This window comes from Equus caballus, chromosome 28, assembly GCF_041296265.1.
Source record: "Equus caballus isolate H_3958 breed thoroughbred chromosome 28, TB-T2T, whole genome shotgun sequence".
Taxonomy (NCBI): Eukaryota; Metazoa; Chordata; class Mammalia; order Perissodactyla; family Equidae; genus Equus; species Equus caballus.
In genome coordinates, this window is record NC_091711.1 from 24,778,134 (window position 1) to 24,798,709 (window position 20,576).

Below are 20,576 nucleotides of genomic sequence, written 5' to 3' on the forward strand. Positions count from 1 at the left end.
ATACAGAATAAGCCTCTTCCTCTCCCAGCCTTTGCAACCTTTGCAGAAGGCTATTGTGATTTTCCTTAGTCAGACAGAGGTCACAGGAAAAGCTGCCAGGGCAGGCAGGTAATGTAAACGCGGGAAGCAGGCCTAGCTGAGACGAAACAGGCAGTGCTCTCTTCCACCTGGAGACAAGGACTTGGCGAGGAGCGGTGAGCACCACGGCCAGGAGACACAGAGAGGGGGCCACTGTTCTTCTCCAAGGAAACACTGCCGTGGAGGAAAAAGGGCCAGATGTTGCCGTATCTTCCTGGGCACGTCAGAAACTGAACATTTATTTTAAATAGCTCCATTTCAAAATGATGGCAGCTAAATTAATTTTTAAAACACTGTGCAGACCAAACAAAATGCATATACAGCTGGACATGGCCTGTAGGCTGCCAGTGTACAACTTGTCCCATCATCTTTCCTCCAGGTGCTGGGAGAATTGCTCTTTTTGTTGTATTCTGGTTGGATTTGCAATGGGATGCTTGTGAAGGCATGATTGTCCAGATTGGCCTATTTGTCTCTTTCTAGAGTGTTTGGGGTCAGAGTCAGGCAGTTCCAGTCCTGGTGGAAAGCACTGTATGATCTTGCAGAAACTGGGCAAGCACATCTCCCCATGTTTGCATCTCCTCATCTGTTAAACGAAGAGAAGTCCTGGATCCTAGTGGGGCTGCTTTACCGAAGGTTCTCAGTGGATTTCCCTTCTTTGCTGAGCTTCAAAAAGTTCTGGAGGCTGGAAGTCTGAGATCAGAGGGCTAGCATGGGCAGGTGAGGCCTCTCTTCTGGGTTACAGACTTCTCCACATGTCCACACCTGGTGGAAAGGCAAGGTTACTCTCTCTTTTCATTATCCAGCCACAAGCTTGATTGCTCTCAGTTGGGGAATTGAAATAGGGTTCTTCATTTGGATAAGATGAGTGAGCAGAGGGTTCCTGTTAATGATCAGGACTGGTCTCCGATTCACAAGGTTTTGGGAGACAGTCAGTAGCAGCATCTTTATTACTAACTGTGCCCATACAGGTGTTTGGCCAAAACTCTCTCCCGTGCACTGTCAGTTGGCTGCCCCGGTCCTGAAAAATCCCTTCGGAGGAGACTTACCCCTTCCTTTCTCTCTCCCTTTTCTTCCCCTCCAGTTCTGGAGAGTTCACCAGCCCTAGGCCACGGGCAACATGGGTGACATTGATGATTGGGACCGCAGCCTCCTCTCACCCTCTTTCCTTCTGTCTTCTTCCCCACTTCATGGTGCTCTCATTTCTCCAGGCACCAAATCCAGACTCCTATCTCTGAATACTGTCAGGAGTCTTTAAAGATGACTCAGCATTTTTTCAGTGCTTCCTAGCTGCCTTTCTCCTCTCTCCTGCTATTCCCTGTTAGGGTTGGGTAAAATCCAGCAATTACAGCCTTTATGTACCATGCATGCCTGATAGTCGCATAGCACGGTGCTGATGACCATGCACACCTGCGATCGTTCATTTTTTGTGTCGACTTGACTAGATCACGGGATGCCCACATATCTGCTTACACGTTATTTCTCGGTGTGACTGTGAGGGTGTTTCCGAAAGAGGTTAGCACTTGAATCAGTAGCCTGAGTAACGTGGATTGCCCCCATCAATGTGTGCATGCATCATGCAGCCCTTTGCCGGCCCGAATAGCACAGAAGATGGAGGGAGGAAGGAGTCCCTCTCTTTCCGCCTGGCTACTGAGCTGGAACATTGATCTTCTCCTGCCCTCAACGCTCCTGGTTCTCAGGCCTTCAAACAGAACTGCCACTTCCCTGGGTCTCCAGCTTGCAGACGGCTGATTGTGGGACTTCTCAGCCTCCATAATCTCAGGCAATTCTTTTTAAAATATCATATATATGACATATTTATATATGTATATACATATATAAATATATAGAGACATAAATATATTTCTATATATTTATATACATATATGGTGAGATTTATTATAAGGAATTGGCTATAGGAATGGGATATGTATCTCCCATTGGTTCTGTCTCTCTGAAGAATCCTGGCTAAGACAACATCATTAAGTGTGTTGGATTAATTCAGGCTTAAGTTATTGGTCATGGTGCCCTGCTGTCCACAAGTGCTCAGTCTTTATTGTTGTTGCTCAGGTTGCCTGGCCGTTTTTAAGCAACTTGAAATAAAATGAAGGGCAAGAGTCAGGGTCAGGTCCTAAAATAGGGGCCGATCTTCATCCCATCTCAAAAACAATGGGGTAGTAAGGATGCCTGGTAGGCAGCTGTTATAGATAACTATTAGTGGTCCCCTGGAAGACATCCCATTGAGTGAATGAATTCATGTATGAATGAATGGGAATGTGGAGCGGCAAGGCTAAGATTAATACCACGAACGATAGTAAAGAGTGTCCCAAGTTCTGCGAGGCGTCCCCCGGGGTAAACAAGGAACTCGCCCTGAGAGAGGAAGGAATCCAAGTGCCTGCATCCTGCATCGGTGTCCTGTTGATGGAGTGGGGAAGAGCGTTTCGAATGTGACAGCTCATGAGGCTGTGCAATGGACTCCTAGCCTCTGAGACTCTTGTCCCGAGTTACCACAAAGAAGAGATTTGAAAATGGAAGGAGCAGGCTGCATCTGGACATCTAAAAGGCATTACAACCTCTCAGGAGCCCGCCTTCTTCTAAATTCCAGGGCCTCGGCAGGGGCGACACTGCTGCTCACAGCAGCCAAGGAAAATGACCAGATCAACGCACTGTGGGGACACGGCAACAGCACGGATCAGGAGGTGCAGTGGTGGGGGTGACCCCTGGCTGAGGGGTAAAGTTCATGGGCTCCGCTTCAGCGGCCCAGGGTTTAGCTGGTTCAGATCCTGGGCACGGGAATGGCATCGCTCATCAACCCATGCTGAGGCGGCGTCCCACATAGCGCAGTCAGAAGGACCTAAAAGTAGAATATACAACTGTGTACTGGGGGGCTTTGGGGAGAACAAGAAGAAGAAAAGAAGATTGGCAACAGATGTTAGCTAAGGTGCCAATCTTTAAAAAAAAAAAAAAAAAAGAGGTGCAGTGGCAGTTGGACTACAGCAGTAGCCAGAGAGGAAGGGAGTAAGTCACATAGGGAAGTCTGGAATAAAAGAAAGTGGCTTGGGGGGCTTGCAGTCTCAATTATCTCATGGGGTTGAGCCTCAGGGTCACTCACATTGTGACTGTCACCAATGCTTTCAGTCATTCATTTACTTTTTCATTCAATAAAAACTTGTTTGATATCTTCTATGTGTCAGGCACAGTAAATGTGCTGGCCTAGGCCATGGTCAGTGAATCTATTCTTTAAAGGGCCAGATAGTAAATATTTTAGGCTTTGTGGGCCATGCATATGGTTTCTGTCACAACTACTCAACTCTGCTGTTAGAGCACAAAAGCAGCCCTAGACAATAAGTAAACAAATATTTGCTTATTGAAAGTATTCCAATAAAACTTTATAGAAACAAGTCGCGGGCCAGATTTGGCCCGTGGACGGTAGATTGCTAACCCCTGGTTTAGAGAAACAGTGTGCTGGAGATTTCCTGTTTGCCTCTCCAAATCTGATCGATAGCCCTTTCCCACCCTGCTCTCTGTCCCAGGAGGCTGACTTCTGCAGACTGTCACCCACGTTCCTTGCCCTCTGGCTTCTGGTTAGGTTTGGCCAATGGGAGACACGGGCAGGAGATCAGAAGCTGGGAGGAGAGACGGGTGGAGGAATTTAGTCCCTCTCTTCTGGGCTGTGCTTTGGCAGTGGTCGTGTTCCTGTACGTGTGGTCACAGCTCTGACTGGTGGTTCATCCCTATGGCCACGCCTCTCACCCAGTTCCAGTAACGGCTCCCTCCCCGTGCCCCCTCAGCCCTAAGGGTGGTACTAGTTTCCCTCTGTCCCCAGCCCCGGGTGCTGCTCCATCCCTTGTTGGCTTCCTCACCATTGCCCTCACCTCATGGGTGGTCCCTTCATTAACTCTCATCATTTCTCCGTTTGAGTGTGCCGTCTCTCCCCTGCTGGACACTCTGAATATGCCCTTGTTGTGGACATTCACTGTCTTCAGGTGTAATAGTGTTGGTTGCAACCTCAGATCCAGGATGCAACATGTCATCTAGACATGGCCAATCAGTGCACTGAGTCACCCAAGCCACAGTAATTGCTTCCAGAACGTTCACATAAACCAAGTTGTTCCAATCATGGGGAGTAGCAATACTTACGTAGAAGCTACCGAGAAGCACTATCTATTCCACTGGATCTGAGCTGAGGAGAGTATGCATTTGGAGCTTCTGGCAGCTATTTTGTGAAGCCTGAGGACAAAGCCCAACACCAAAGAAGGCGAAGTCCGGAGGTGACCTTGCTTGAGTCCCTGGAACAAGATCTACTCCTCAATGCTTTTGTCAATGAGACAACAAATTTCCTTTTTCTTTTTTTAAGCCAGTTTGAGTTGAAGTTTCTGCCACTTGCATCCCAAACCATAACTTTTTGTTTTTTTAATTTTTTTTTTTTTTTTTTTGCTGAGGAAGATTAGTCTTGAGCTAAGATCTGTTGCCAATCTGCCTCTTTTGTTGCTTGAGGAATATTAGCCCTGAACTAATATCTGTGCCCATCTTTCTCTATTTTTTTGTATGTGGGACAGGCCACAGCATAGCTGGTGAGTGGAATAGGTCCTTGCCCTGGATCCAAACCCACGAACCCATGCCACCGAAGCAGAGCATGAGGAATTGTAACCACCCCGCCATGGGGCCAGGCCTGCATAACTTTTTTTTTTTAATTCCAAGACCACTTTATACAAATTTCACTATATTCACTGAATTATCTAAGCAGGAAACCAGCCATATGTCACCTTTGGATTAGATACACACTAATACAAGGTAGTCAAACCCACACTGGATTTCAGCAGTGACAGAAGCTGGAGAGTTGATTTGCCATCAGCCTTCTTCCAAAGAGAAACGGCGGGAGTTCAGCAGCATCTTTGCGGTTATTGCCTCCCATGCCAGGAAGGAACCTCCCCAGCAATAATCCCACCCACTTTGACACTTGATGATAGCAAAGGGAGAAAAATCTTCATCTGGATGAATGGGGAGATTGGTGCTATTGTTGGCAAGACAATGAGACGAAGCCTGGTGTTTATTAACTGTTGTAAACAAATTATGAATTTGTGCCAGACACAAACAGACACAAAATAGAGATGACTGGGCATAGCAAACATTAATTCTCCGAGAGATCATCTAACAAATAATCTAAAAGATCCTTTGTGGACTCCAAGGGTGTTAATTACACTAGACCTTATTCTAATCATTAATTCATTCAAGAATTGGTTGCGTGAATGTCAGCCTGGCAGTACAAGGATGGCAAATAGTTTTCATTTCTTATGCCAGTTGTGGTTGTGACTGCTCAGTGGGCTATGTTGTGAAAGATTGTGAGGTCAAATCTGGGCTCAACAAGAATGAATATCATGGTCAATAAAAGGTGTCTTCTGGGGCTGGCCCAGTGGCACAGCGGTGAAGTTCACACATTCCTCTTCAGCAGCCCGGGGTTTGCTGGTTCGGATCTTGGGCATAGACATGGCATTGCTTGTCAAGCCATGCAGTGACAGGTGTCCCACATATAAAATAGAGAAGGATGGGCATAGATGTTAGCTCAGGGCCAGTCTTCCTCAGCAAAAAGAGGAGGATTGGCAGCAGATGTTAGCTCAGGGCTGATCTTCATCAAAAAAAAAAGCTATCTTCTGTGGAAGTGGAAGAAAGGAATGCCCAAGGTATTTGTCATCCTTGCAAATTGAAAAGGGCCTTGTCTAGAGTGAGAAGGAGTAAATTTGGGGTAAGTCACTTCCAGTCCATATGCCTCTATTTCCTCAGATTTGTAAAATGAGGGAATTGATTTAAAATAACTTATCAGGTTCCTCTTTCCCTCCTTGATTTATTTATCCATTCTTTTGTTTGTTGGCTTACGCTTAGCAGCCATGATTGAAGTTCATCCTGGGTTGGGGTGATTTTCCACCTTATGCACGCAGTTCTCTCTAGTACAGAAGCCAGAACCTCGCTTCCCCAGCCTCCTATGGAGCAAGAAGGCAACCATGGACTCCAGGGCCACCAGTCAAGCACATCTGTTCTGAATTTGTTTGGAAGCTGGTGATGGCGAGAGGTCCGCCCTGAACAGAACCCACCCGGCTAGGATGACAGCAGAGACATCCAGTTGGTTGAAGCTGCAGTCACAGCGAATCTGGTGGTAACGTCCAGTGCCTGGCTGTGGTGGCAGCCCCAGTGGGGGGCCTCTGATGGCTTCACTGGAACAGCTCTGCCGCACAGGTGGGGATATTGTTCCTGGCTGCCAACCTCCAATCCTTCATCTCTGAGCCTCCTTTAGTGCCCTTTAGCTGTCTAATTCTTTTTAAAATAAAATCCTTTCACTGCTGAAATGAGCCAGAGTGGATTTCTCTGTACTCAGGGAGCTCAAAAACTTATGATCAGGACTGAATGCCTTCAAACGGATTTTTTTTTCTCCTGTAAAGATGAAAAAGTTAATTCTCTTTTATGCATTGTAAAGAATATGCTTAGTTAATAGCTTACAAAATATATTTTGTTGCAATTACCAGCAAGATAATTGTTGCAGATGGATAAATACGTGTCATAAAGGGAAGCCAGTCTCACTTTTATCTTCATTACTCTAAGTGCACTAGAGATAATGTAATTCCTTCCGTGTTTATAGTTCACAATTTTACATCAAGAGAAGGACCCCTCTTCTTAATCATTGCTAGTGTGATTTTCAAGAGTTTGCAGGAGCATTTGGTTAAGTTCCTATAGTTTAATTCCTTTAGTTTTCTAACGATTAGAACTTAGTATCTCATGAGGGTGGATGGCCACAGCAAAGAAATTCACTTGGCTAATTGTCTTTGTGAGAGTTTCTTTAGAGGATTGAAACTTACTCCCCAAACTCTATGTACAAGAAAAACCACATTGCTTCATTTTCTTTTTTTCTTTTTTTGAGGAAGATTAGCCCTGAGCTAACTACTGCCAGTCCTCCTCTTTTTGCTGAGGAAGCCTGGCCCTGGGCTAACATTGTGCCCATCTTCCTCTACTTTATACGTGGGACGCCTACCACAGCATGGCATGCCAAGCGGTGCCATAGTCCGCACCTGGGATCCGAACCGGCGAACCCTGGGCCGCGGAGAAGCGGAACGTGCGAACTTAACCGCTGCGCCACCGGGCCAGCCCCTTTATTTTCTTTAATCAGTGGAAATTTCACTTTAACCTCCAGTCTACCAAACTGTTGAAAACCAGGAGTTTAGTAGTCGTGTCTCAAAGCAGGCTAAAGGGGCTTTGCCTCCTTCATATTGTCCATCAACAAACCATCTTCCCATTCTTTGAAATAGACAATAGATATTTTGTTAACTTTTTATGCAAAAGTGATATTCACATGCAAATTCAAGCTCCTTCTTTGGAGCATCCCATGTACTGGATGTACCTTGGATCTTTGGTCCACGTTGGTTTCCCAAGGCTTCATAGTCATATGAAAGTAGAAAGTTTTCTCTTTTTTTTAATTTCTTTTTTTTATTTTATTGAGGTCATAATAGTTTCTAACATTGTGAAATTTCAGTTGTACATTATTATTGGTCAGTCACCATATATACGAGCCCCTTTACGCCTTAGGCCCACCCCCAGACCCGCTTGCCCTCTGGTAACCACTAATCTTTTCTCTTTGTCCATGTGTTTGTTTATCTTCCTGAAAGTAGAAAATTTTCTTGATCTTTATAAGACACCAAAAACAAATCCCGCTAAAGCCATCTCAATTATAGGCGACCTTTAAGAAAACACCGATGTCTGGGTCACATCCCTAGAGACTGATTCAACAGACCAGACATTTCTTTCTTTTTTGATTCCCCAGGTGATTCTAATGTGCAGCTAGGACAGACAATCCCTGCCCTAGACATTCCCACCTACCTGAGCCACTCCAGGGAGGCGGAGCTCAATCCTCTCTACTTAGGGAACTCTTGGCTGAGGCCGTTCCAAGCTCCATCAGTCATCATCCTGTCAGAGAAACACGAACCACTCAGGATCTGAAACAGAGGAAATGTAATGCAGGGAATGGGTTACCCAGGTGATGGAAGAACCGAGAAGCCAATAGAAGACAGTGAGGCAACCCAAAGGTTAGCAACAACGGGCAGTCACTGGAAAAACCAATATCCCAACTGCAGCGGCCTAGCAGGAGGAGTTCCCTCTTCTGGGAGACAGGTCAACCTTTTTGTTCCATTCAGGCCTTCAGCTGATTGGTGAGGCCCACTCACATTAGGAAGGGCCATCTGCGTTATTCAGTTTACTGACTCAAATGTTAAGCTCATCCAGAAACACCCTCACAGACACATTCAGAATAGTATTTGACCAAATGTCTGGGCACTCTGTGACCCAGTCAAGTTGACACATAACCATCGCAGGTGCCCAGAGAAAAACCTTGAAGTTGTCCTTGACTTCCCCCTCTGTCGTAACCTATATCAAATCAATTAGGAAATCCCAATGGCTTTTCCTTCAAAATATGACCAGAATTTGACCGTATTTCATCACCTCTACCATGACCATCCTAGTCCAAAACCACTGTTGTCTCTCGTCTAGATGATTGCGAGAACTGCTCCTCTGTTACTGACACCCTTTTGTCCTCCCTTCTCCCTGTTCTTAAGACAGCAGTCAGAGTGATGTAGTGAAAATGTGTCAGCCCCTGACGCTCCAAAGTAAAACCCTCTAATGACTGCTCAGATCATTTGGAATAAAAATGGCTCCCTACTACCTCCTCACCCCATCCTCCCATTGCTTGTGCCACTTCAGTCACTCTGTTTTTGGGGGGGTTTTTTGTGCCTCAAACGTGTCCAGCACATTCATCTCAGGACCTTTGCACATGCTTTTCCCTCTGTTTTGAAGCCTTCTTCCAGATATTCTTGTGCTTCTCTCCCTCACCTCCCGTAGGTCTCTGCTCACCTCAAAGGATACCTTATTCAAAATAGCACACTCCATCGTCCCCCTCCACCTCTGCTCTGTCTGTCTCCATCCTCTGCATTGTCTTTCTTTGCAGAATTACTATTACTGGTAACTAGAACAATGTATGGCACATAGAGAGCATTCATCAATATTTGTTTAATGCATAAATGGATTAACAAGCTAATTAACGTCAGAAACCAGTTAAAGCTATTGGCTTAACCATTCTGCAAAACTGTTACCACACGAGGAGCTGGCTTTAAGCAATAATCATAGAATTTCTCTTAAGGTAGCAAATTATTATGTGACACACAATTCTAAACCAGAATACTATTTACCAATTTTTCTTCCCTACCAGGATTTTAGGAATCTAGACATCATTAAAGCCTCAAACAAAGGAACTGGAGAGTGGGAGAAAATTCCCTTTAAATATCAGTCTTTACATTGCTGGTATCTCCTTCTCAAGCCTGGGCCACAGCAACCAGTGGACCCTGAGGGGTGAGTCAGCAACTGTCTCCCCATTGGAGGAGATGGGTGGGAGGTTGTCCCTTCACATCCCCACTGAGCTTGAAGGAGGTGTCTTTATATTGTACCTTTATAACAATAATAGCTTTTGCTTAATGAGCTCCACTGCTTGCGAAGGACTGTGTTAAGTGCTTTAGTTTTCACTCATTTTATCTTCATTATAGCCTTGGGAGCAATATGATATTTCCTTGTTTTATAGAGTAGGAGACTGAGACGCGGAAAGTCATGTCCCTTGCTTGGGTCACATGCTAAGGAACGTGCAAACAGGATTCCAACCTAAACCTATGTGATTCCATAACTGAGGAGCTCCTGGGAGTGTTTCTTTTCCAAAATGTAGGACAACTTCTTCTCATTTTAAAATTTCATTTCTTGAGGATGCTATGGATCTTTGATCTCTTTTGTTCTAGGTCTTTTTATTAATATTACTGAGGCTCCTCCCGTTAAGATTCATGGCTTTCCTGCTGTTGGAGAAAGAAGATGGATACAGCCTCGCTAGTGGAATCTGAGAAGACTTAATGGACTCTCTAATGGCGGCATGGTATGACGTGATTTGCAGAACATGTGACTTACGACATAGACCGTGGAGACTACGTTGGAGTAGACTATGCGATATCACAAGCTCAAGTTAAAGCTCAAGTTAAAGGTATAAATTCTCACAACAACTTTTACAGGTTAAGCCTCCTCTCCACATTTCGATGTCTTTTCTTAATTTTCTCCTCAATTTGGCCCTCTCTCATCATCTTAATAGCTTACACTCAAAAGAAAGCGCTAAGGTCATCATGAGTAGCGATGGTCTCAGCAAGGAAGAAAATGTGACCTCTGCCCCAATTTGGAGATATTTGGTCCCTATTGAGCACGTCTCACCTGGTGATCTTCTGAAGATCTCAGTCTCTTGGCACACACAGCTTCAGGTCATTGCACAGGAAAAGCCCCAAGTGGATGCTGAGGCTCCAGATGTCTTAGCTGCAAGGGCATTATTTAGAACCTCCTGGATCTACTTCAATATGAGCAAACTCCAAAATTTACATAAATCCTAACATTCCAGCTCTGTCTGTATAACCTTACTACAATCACAACAAAACATTTTAGATGAAAGGGACCTTGGGTTCCTAAAAACTGATCAAAGCTCATTCTAGGGAAGCTGAGAGAAGGTAAATACATGCTAAGTTTAGTTGGTTCTATACCCCTGCCCTTTAGGCTTACCCCATTTCCGTTTGAGGAGTGCCATTTTTAAAGTCTCCACAATAGTTCCTTTCTTTTGATCTTTTTGTAGATTACACAGTAGACGTTTCCTCTCCCAGTCATTTGAACAGTGGATGTGGCTCATGGTTCCCTCCTGGTTCTAGCCAATGGCTTCTGCTGATGATTGCTAGGCTGTTGGCTCAGCTTCTATGGTCTAGTCTTTTCGTTCTTGGTAGAGATATCCCGGCAGTCAGCATCTTCCTGTTTTCTGAAGTCAAGTTTGCTCACACTCCTTCCCAGATTTGGGTTGATCTGTTCTCAGCTTTAATCGCTGCATTCATGAAATCTTGCCATAGTCATTTCTTTAACTTCTGCACAATTCAGAGATATTTGACCACAGCAGCTGCCAAGGTTCTGGCTCATGCTTGAGTCATTCCCTGACTGCACCATTCTGAGACTCCTGGCTGCCCTTCCTGTTCGTCTGCAAGTACTGGCCTGCCAAAACACTATGGCTTATTTCAAGGATTTTCTTTTTAGTTTTCTGCAAGTTTCATCTTAACCTATTATTTGGTCAGTTTCGTTGCTTCTTTTTATCTGAAGATTATTATTTTTTGACTTTCTACTTGTTGCAAGAATACTATCTCAGGACTGTCACATTTGATGTAGAAATCAAGTTCTGGCTTGGTGCTCTGGTATTTTTCTCATGAATCCCTCTGTTCTATTTCCCCTTCCCTCAATGACATCCTCAGCAGATGTCATATTTGGGCTGTTTGCCCAAAGAAATGGGAGAGGTTGGATATGATGACACTAAGCAAGCATCCCTAGGCCATATTGAATTGTAGAATGATAGAATCTTAAAGCTGGGAGGGTACCCAAAGATTGATTAATTCAACTTCCTTCCCAATTTGAGAATTATTCTCCGGCATTCATTATTCCATCCTCTGCTTGAATCCTTTCAAGCAGGGAGAATGCATTAGTTGGCTACGTAATTGTTCTCTTGTTTCCAGTTCTAATCGTTGGAATTATTTTTTCTTTCATTGAACTGAATTCTGCTTTCCTATAACTTCCTCCCATTAGTTCTAGGCCTGCCCTCTGGAGTGATCCAGAGTAACTAAACTTCATCTTTTAATAATATGATAGTAATTGCTGCCATGTATTGAGTACTTGCAAGATTCTGTACCTTGTGTCTTATACACTGTAATAATCAGTTCTTCAGTTGCAAGCAATAGAAACCAATTCTGGCTAACTGCATTAGTTATCTTTTGCTACCTAATAAATTACCCTAAAACTTAGTGGCTTAAAAAAAATAAACATTTATTACCTTCCACTTTCTGTAGTTGAGGAATTCAGAAGCAACTTTATGGGTAATTCTGGGTCAAAGTTTCTCATAAGGTTGCAGTCAAGATGTCAACTGGGGCTTCAGTCATCCGAAGGCTTGACTAGGGTGGAGGAATCCACTTCTAAGCTCCCTCACACGGCTGATGGCACGAGTCCTCAGTTCTTTGCAGTGAGGACCTCTCCATAGAGCGTCTCCAATATGGCAGCTGGTTTCTCCTGGAGTGAGTGACTTGAGAGAGAGACAGAGAGGAGGCCTCAGGGCCTTTTATAAGGACCTAGTCTCTGAAGACAATGATAAGTTTTTAGTATCCATGTTTTATTTTAATCAGACAGTAAACATGAGGCTCCCAGGTCAGAGGCAGACTGATTATTTAGTTACAGAATATCTTAGTGGCAATTCTCCTTTCCCCAGATCCATCCCCTAGGGGGACACAGTGAGAGCCAGGTGGACCCTGCACATGTTGCGGGGGGATGTGGGGTGGAGGGCGGGTCTGTACTATAGAGGAAGGACTCTGAAATTAAGGATCTCACAGCTTCTGTCGGAGCTGGAACACCTACCCCACCTCCCCTCCAGAGAAAGGGAGGGGGGACTTGGAATGTAAACTGATCTTCTCTTAGGGGCAGAAAGGAAGGTCTCTACCCAGAAATGTAAATATTTGGCTCCAAGGAAGAAAAGAGATGCTTTATTATCCTTTGAACGGGAGTGGATAGCTCCACCCAAAGGGAGACAAGTGCATCAGTCTATCTCCCCTAGAACGTGAAGAACAGATGGCTCTGGAGAAAACGGAGAGATTTTCCATCTCTGTAGCCCTCCTGAGTTACAAGGAGCTCACGGTCTAGAATCCAGACCAGATTTAGGAGTCAAGTCAGTCTCTGCTGGCCTGGGGAATGCATAGGGCTGAATCTGTGAGTGGCAGAAATTCAGTGCCCGAGGCCAGGCGGGAGCAGGCTCACATTAAGAGCTGCTACAAGCCCTTTATGCATCTGGGGTTAGTTACGGCAAAACATGATACTTAAATTCTTCATCATTCAGTGGCCTTTCTCCAGCCACTCTGTTTCATCAAAGTCCCTCTGACTGTGGTATTTAATTCTCCAGGCATAGTCCGGCTAGTGCAGAGAGCAGTGGGGCCGTTAAATGCATCCAGAAACTGCCTGAGGTGCTTGTTTTGTGGGGTGAATCATACAAAAGGAGATTGTCCTGCCGAGATCTTGGGTGAGGATTGAGAAATGTCTCTAGGATTCAGAGGAACACATCCAGTTTAGTTAAGTCCACCATGTATTGCATCATTTTCTATCCCTAGGCCATCAAATTGGTTTTTGGGGGGCCAGTCCGGTGGCACAGCAGTTAAGTGTGCACGTTCCACTTCGGTGGCCCAGAATTTGCCAGTTGAGATCCCGGGGGCGGACTTATGTACCGCTTGGCAAGCCATGCTGTGGTAGGCGTCCCACATATGAAGTAGAGGAAGATGGGCACAGATGTTAGCTCAGAGCCAGTCTTCCTCAGCAAAAAGAGGAGGATTGGTAGCAGATGTTAGCTCAGGATTAATCTTCGTCAAGAAAAAAATAATTGGCTTTTGGGCTGCAGGCATGAATACCACGTATATTTCTTGCCAGTTGAGGAACTCCCATCCTTGATTCTTGACTCCTTCACCCAGCCTCTCCACCAGTCCGGCCACATCAACTTCTTACGTACCCCTGAGATTCCTCCACTTCTCTCCCTCTCCACTGTTGCCTTCCATGTCCAAGCCACCATCATCATTCAACTGAAGGACTTCTGACAGGTCTCCCCTCCTACACTCCTCTTTCCCCCCAGTTCTGTCCTCCCCACAGCATCGAGAGCACACTTTTAAAAACTTAGATGTTTGCACACAATATAAATAAAAGATCGCTCCCTTGCTTAAAAGTCTTCTATCACTGTTTAGTTCACTTTGAATAAAATTCAAACTCTTTACTGAGCCCCCAAGGCCCTGTGGGATCTGGCACTTGCCTCTGCTGTATCATCTCTTTCCACTTGCCCCTTGCTTATTGTGTCATAACTACACTAGCCTCCAGGGCCTGGAGTTCTCAGGAATTACACATCTTTCATGCCTCAGGAACTTTGAATGTGCCAGCTCTCAGCCAGAGGCTCTCCCTTGTTCCTGTCACCACCCTAACACACGTGCTTGCCCTGGCCTTTGCATGATTAGTTCCATTTCATCTTCCAGGCCTTTCTCAACCATCCTGTCTATACCATCTTCTTATTCCCCTATCAGGGCACCATTTGTTTCCATCAAAGAATGCATCACATACTGTAATTATATGTTTACTTTTTATAAACTTTCTCCACCAAACTAAAAGCACGTTGAGAGAAGAGACTATGCTTTGTTGCCCACGGTGTACCTGGAACTTAGCACAATGCCTGGCCAACAACAGCAGGCTCTTGACAAACAGTAGTGAAATGAACATTTATTTAAATTATCATTTACGTAATTTACAAAAAGAAGTGATTAATTAGGAAACATAATACTCTTTTGAATTTTTGTGAGGATTAAATATATTATTGTGAAGAATAAATGAGATCTGTGAAAGCATTTACTATATCCTTCCCTCCTTCTCTCCCTTCCTTTCTTCCTTCCTTCTTTCTTCCCTTCTTCTGCTGCTCAGGAAAACATGGAACTCTCTTGGCTACAGTTTTCTTTCCTGCCCTGACTCCCTCCCTATGAAGGTTGACTGTGAAGAGATTTTACCTCCCTAAAGAATCTCTCTCTTTCAAAGGATATGGATTATAGAGGAAAGAGGGTTTTCTGAATGATTTTTTGAAACAGCTGTAGAGAGCATTGCTCGGCAAGCGTTCAAGTCTCCGTATACCCGTGGGAAATTCCTAGACAAAGTTGCCATCTGGAATTCCCAATTCATTCTCAAGAATCGAGGCATAGACAGACCACACCTGAAGTAAGTTTGGAAATAATAACACAACCAGTGATTCACGAGCCCTGACATGTCCCAGGCTCTGTGGGAAACCCTCTTCCTGCCTCATCTCGTTGAATCCATCAACAACCCGGGGAGGAATGTGCAGGACCCTGCTTTACAAGGGAAAATTGGGGCTTAGCAAGAGGGTGCTAACGCATGTCTGTCTGACTCCAGAACTCTCTGACAATTTCCTGGATGGCTTCCCAGTTTTGATTCTTCTCTTCCTACTTTGTACATCATTCTGGCCCAAGTCTGTGCCTCACTCTCTCTTCCCACAGCCCTTTAGGTTCCTGTGTGACAGCCAGCCCGCAGGAGTATGCCTAGTTCTTTTCTGAGTTCTCCCCACTTCGTAACCTCCTTCATGGTTTTCCCACCTTCCTCTCTTGCAAGGTATTCCACATTCCATACCAGTGACTATTCCTGAGACATATTTTTGTGTGTCACCTCAGCTCAGAGGTTTTATGGATTCCCTTGGCGTTCAGGATGTCAGTTCTGGTTCTGCCTTGCACTAGTTGTGTGTCATTGGGCAAGGTAAGAATTTCTCTGAATCTGTTTTCTTATTTCTAAAATGAAGATGATTATATCTACTCCATGAGGTTGTTAAGATTAGGCAAGATTCTCTCTCACTCTGGACAGAGTAGGTTGTGCTGCTATGATAAATGATCCCTAAAACTGTGGTTTTGTTCTCACTCACACTCCATGCTCATCGCATGCCCATCATCTTCACTTCGGGGCTCACGCCAATGGAGCGGCTTTTATCTGAAATGTTGGCAGATGTGAGCCAGATGGGTGATTAGTAATAAAATCTCCCACAGACAATGTAGAGGCTGGCACTGGCACAGTGTCTGACACGTGATAGGTGCTGAGTAAATGCTTTCTCTTTCGCATGTACCCTCAAGTGGGAAGTGTGTTACACTGGTGTCTAAACCTCTATGTGCAGCCTCTTCCTGCAGGATGTGTGGAGTTCAAATGCCAACCATATTACAATCCAATTTCAGCGGGCTTTCCCTTTCGAAAGGCTAAAGTCTTCTTTACGTCTTCTGGTTTCATAATCTGGGAGGTTACCATATCTGTTTCCTGGGGCAGCCATAACAAATTACCACAAACTTGGTAGCTTAGAACAGTGGAAATTTGTACTATCGGAGCTCTGGAGACCAGAAGTCTAAAATCAGGGTGTTGGGGGCTGGCCCGGTGGCCGAGTGGTTGGCTCTGCTTTGGTGGCCCAGGTTTTCGCCGGTTCGAATCCTGGGTGCAGACATGGCACTGCTCATCAAGCCATGCTGAGGTGGCTTCCCACATACCACAACTAGAAGGACCCACAACTAAAAATACACAGCTATGTACCGGGGGGCTTTGGGAGAAAAGGGAAAAAAAAATAAAATCTTTAAAATCTCAAGGCGTTGGCAGGACCACACTCCCTCTAGAGGTTCTAGAGGAGAATCTGTTGTTTCTTCCAGCTTCCGGTGGCTGTTGGCGTTCCTCGATGTGTGCCTGCATCACTCCCACCTCTGCTTCCGTGATCACATTGCCTCCCCCTCTTCTGTGTGTTTCCTCTGTGCCTCTTATAAGGACACCTGTGATTGGATTTAGGGCCCATCTGGATAATCCAGGATGATCTCCTCATCTCAAGATGCTTAAATTAATCACATCTCCAACAACTCCTTTTCCAAAAAAGGTCACATTCATAGGTTTTGGGAATTAGGATGTGGACATATCTTTGGGGGGGGGGGGCACCATTCCACCCACTAGGGTTACCAAGTGACTCTTGAGCATTACACAGTCCACAACTTGGCTCATTATTATTTTAGGATGAGGCTGATTTTACACATAACCTTTTTCTCTCAGTGATCAGTTGTTCTATATAAACTCAGAACACAGTGAAGAGATCTTGTTTCCACCACAGCATTTTGTGTCTCTGAGAAATTGCCCAAGTGCAGGCCCACACTTTCATATCTGGAAAGCAAAAAGAGTAATTATATTAAAACAAAACAAAACACCCTCTCCTCTTTACTCTTTTTTTCTAGAATTGGTGGCCCTTCAGGTGTAACTCTTTTTGCGAAGGTTGCTCATACAGACTATTTGGTGTTTCTAGGAGTTCTCTTTGTAAAAAAAACAAAAAGGCAGATTTTTCACCTTTGACTAAAATGGAAATTTTCCACGTTACTGTGGGTTGGCTGAGGTCTTCTGGGAAATTCTCCTGTGCAGTCTCTACCTGAAACACAAAGTCTATAAAAGATACTCTATGATTAAAGAAAAATTATTATCATTCCAAAGGACTTGGCCTATAATTAATTGTGTTTTTAAAGGAGTTGCATTTGCTTTACTGCTTTTTGGAAGAATTAAATGTAATTTGTATCTCTGGGGGGGAAAAGATCAATCTCTTCATATATATTTTTTTTTCTAGTGCTTGATAATAGTTAATGAGGCACATTTTTCTTGTTCACACAAGTCCCTACTCTTGGTGTGAAAATATACTGACATCCCCGCCCCTTCTGTATCATGTGTAAGTGATGGAGGAAGAGAAAAAGGGAAAGAGTAGTAATTTGTTGTCATGGAAATGAGTTAATACGAAGCTGGCGGTTTGAACTATGACTTGAGATGCTTAAGAGGGGAAGAGAAAGGATGACAACATCTATCTCACCATGAAGCCAAAATCCTTAGGGAGATACTGGCAAATATCTGGGTAGGTTTTTGACCCCTCTCACTCTGTCCCCCTCATGTAAGTATTCAGCTGTTGAGCCTACATTGATCTAACAGGACCAGACAAGGCCCCAAGAGACCTTACCCCTCTGCGTGTGGCAGGGCCAAGTGAGGTATTGGATAGAAACAGTATTCAATCTCTGTTTATTGGATGAGTATGACTCCGATTTAGATAAAAAGACCAAACACGAAGGCATTTACAGAAGCTCCCTGAAGTCCCTGCAATGAGACTGACTGCCCATCTTCCAGTGATGACCCCTTTCCTAGAGATGACCCTAAATCATGGAGTTGTCCCCTGTGGCCATGTCTGGACTATTGACCCTGACTCCTACCATAAGGTATGATTAGGTAGACTTCCAACCACTGGTTCAGTGGTGAGACCTGACTCAGTTTGGACAATTGTGGTAATTTTCCCTTCTGGTCATTGTTGATTGGTCCAGACGTGGCTATCTGCATCAACCAGATCAATCAGAATTGTTCCCCAGAACTTTTCAAGCTGGAACTAAGAGAAAACTGTTGGCTCCATTTTGAAGGTGAAGGTGTGAGGTAGGAAGCCTTCCGCCCGAAGGTAGCCATGTTGCACACCTCTTCAAAGAAATCCTTTGGAGAGAATGAAGTGTAGAGTGGCAGACGAGAGATGGAGAGCCTACTAGCAGAACTCAAGTCCCCAAGCTAGCTGCACGTCTAACCTTTCCACAGTTATGAGAATCCACCTCCAGTAAAAACCCATTGCTTGACCAGGTTATTTAGAGATGGATCACTATTTCTGGAACTCAGAAGAGCCCTAACTAACACACTTCTCTTCGCTGTTTTTGGTTGTAACTAAAGGTGTTTCTCAGTCAAGTTCTAAGCTCCTCAGGAGATGCAAGGGACTTGGACGACCCAAACTAATGAAGTCAAGCCCTTAAGACATTTCTATGCTACGTGTGGCTAGAGGGGACCCAGGGAGTTCGTCAGTGGGAATATTCTCTTTTGATCAGTTTGCCGAGATCTGCTGAAGCCCTCTTCTTGCATTAAACACAAACACTCCTCCAGGGTGCAGAAAAAATATTTTTCAATCATCCACCTCAGATGCAGTCCTTTGCCTTGGCAGAGCTCTTTCTGTCTCCTATATCTCCTACAATACTTCCACGCCCATTATCATGTTTTACCTCTGAAGAACTCTTGGAGGTAAGCGGAGCCAAGTGTCACCATTACCATTTTCAAAGGAGTAAGCAACTGCATTCTAGAGGGAGTAAGTGGTTGGTACAATGCTGCTGAGTTAGTGCAGCAGCCTAGAAATTGGGTTTCCTGACACTCAGAACGTTATCCCTGATCTACCCACATTTGACTGAAAACAAATGAGCCTTGTGGCTTTCTCTCTGGTTCTTAGTCTGAGGAGGCAGAGAAATGGGCCTGAGAAATGCCCCTCCAGCTAGTATATGTGGACTTGTAACAGACAAACAAAGATCCCGGTGGGACGTGGGGACAAGGCTCATTTTGCTGCTTTGTCCCAAAATGGAGTGGGAGAATTAGAAGCACAACAATTGACACAGTCTGGTGGTGTAGATTAAGGATTAAGTAGATTACAAGAACAATGTGGGCTGAGGTGGACATTGGAGGACAATCTGATCTGGGGAAGACCGAAAAGCATGTGTTTCTACCACTTGTTTCTGCCTCAGGAGAGACTGGCATCATGGCTGGAGCTACTTTCCAAACTGGGAGAAGGGATTTCTCTTTGCCAGGAGAGCTGGTCTGGAGACAGAAGTTTGCCTGTGGAATTACTTGGCTGTATTGTTGGATGTGGTCAACTGCATTTCCCCTTCAAACAAGTGGGGAGTCAGCTACGGCTAGGATTTCTAGATGGTTCCTCTGTTCTTCCCAGACACCCCTGGGAAAAAGAACCACTGAGATCCCACTAGTGGGGAAAAGAAACATAGTTGGAGGGTGCCTTCTGCCAGAATTGAAAACCAAGTGGACCTAGGAATATATCATGAGGTTCCTCTTTCTAGCTCAGGACCCTGAAAAAAGAAAATTTGACTATTCATGATATAATATTTGGAAATGGGAGAAACGGGACTAGCTTTTTGAGTCTTAAACTTTAATACCAGTATATACCGGATTAGATGTTAAAGGTCAATAAAAAAAAGGCAGTATGCCTTCCAAGGCTCTTGGGCTGGCTGGCTGGGAGTGGGAAGTGGGGGGCCGAGGGTTTCAAGGGGAAGGTGGTAGTTATGATGGTCAGCCATGGAAACAGAAAAAAGAAAGATATAGAGATAAATGCTAATGGTGTTTGTTCAAACCCTGTCCTGTGGAGAAGGAGACTTAGCCAATGCATTTTGAGTATGTAATACATTCCTAACAGGTCGATGTATCTAGAAGGTTATAGCCATTGCGTTTCCAGTATTCACATCCTACCTGCAAGACCATCGCTATGTGAGATGAATGATGCACTAGGCTAGCTTGCCCTGCTGCTATAAACCTTTGGCTTATCTAATTCCCTTTGAGCTGATGTCACACTCAACAGCAATCTCCTGATTATTATCTAGCCTTTTCAGGGGAATAATATATTAATCCTGGAGACTTCAGATGGTCTTGGTCCTTCTAAAGGTGATTTCTTACAGAAAGGGAATAACTCGATACTCTGATTTTTTTTCACATCAGCCTCTTCAACATGATTAGCATACGCTTGCCCTGGGAGATTAACTGCATGGTGTGCTGACAAAATCAAGTTTTGAGCTTACCAGTCTGATTATCTGCTGATGATTGTAAATCTGTAAGGTAGTAAATGACATCCTCTAAGACCATTTGGGAGACAGCCAGCCAGCCTTTCCACAGTGGGGTATCTTGGCATCACGATTGGGCTGAGAAAGCACATTGTGAAATTTAACACAACGTTTTTGGTTGGGGGGGAGGGGAATAGATATGGAAGGTAAAAACAG

General features: G+C 44.6%; 2 long non-coding RNA genes across 3 annotated transcripts in view; one reads left to right on the forward strand and one right to left on the reverse strand.

Annotated features, from left to right (window-relative positions):
• Positions 1–3,442: 3,442 nt before the first annotated feature.
• On the reverse strand, positions 3,443–11,069 carry LOC138921287 (uncharacterized). The gene is made up of 3 exons (XR_011433747.1): positions 10,690–11,069; positions 7,939–8,054; positions 3,443–6,501 (listed from the first exon to the last, which is right to left on the reverse strand). It is a non-coding gene; the product is annotated as an uncharacterized lncRNA (long non-coding RNA).
• LOC111771081 (uncharacterized) overlaps positions 5,642–20,576 on the forward strand; it is a 59,015-nt gene continuing 44,080 nt past the window's right edge. Inside the window, exons 1-3 of one of the 2 annotated variants that reach the window (XR_002804705.2) lie at positions 5,642–6,306; positions 9,320–9,459; positions 9,894–10,129. This is a non-coding gene — a long non-coding RNA (uncharacterized lncRNA). Of the gene's footprint in view, positions 6,307–9,319; positions 9,460–9,893; positions 19,902–20,576 lie in introns of those variants that run through there. The other variant, XR_011433748.1, reaches the window with a different exon arrangement.